At 58.8% G+C, this 427-nt stretch overlaps 1 protein-coding gene across 1 annotated transcript in view; it reads left to right on the forward strand.

The window, feature by feature from the left end:
• The window catches only part of NT5DC1 (5'-nucleotidase domain containing 1), a 155,535-nt gene that overhangs the window by 3,792 nt on the left and 151,316 nt on the right, over window positions 1-427 (forward strand). The window lies entirely within an intron of this gene.

A 427-nucleotide genomic window follows, 5' to 3' on the forward strand; every position in this document is an offset into this window, starting at 1 on the left:
GCTCGGGTACTAGCGAAGCCTAAAAAGAGAGGAGGAGCACAAGCGCGCGTCTCGCCGGCCGCTTCCTCAGCAGGCCGCTGCCCGAGCGAGGGGGACAGCCATGTCGTCGTCTTCCTTGAAAGCGGGGCGGCTTGAGATTTCCGAACTGTAGCGGCCCTGAGAAAAAGGTAGAGCCCCGCCTCCCCCCGCCAAGTCTAGAGATGCTGCAGGCAGCGCCAGAAGTCCGCAGCACTTTCGACAGGCGACCTCTGCAAACTTTCTGGTGCTTAAAATAAAACGCTGAGCTTAAGGGCGCTCAGCATCTCTGGCTTAGCCCCGTTGTCCCTTACGGAGAGGAGCTACGGTCCTGTGCTGTGCCTTCCCGCCCTTGATGCTTTCCCCCCCCCCCCCCCCCGCGCTTTTTTTATTCTCCTCTTATATTTTTTTT

Source organism: Egretta garzetta, unplaced genomic scaffold, assembly GCF_000687185.1.
Source record: "Egretta garzetta isolate BGI_Z169 unplaced genomic scaffold, ASM68718v1 scaffold18, whole genome shotgun sequence".
NCBI lineage: Eukaryota > Metazoa > Chordata > Aves > Pelecaniformes > Ardeidae > Egretta > Egretta garzetta.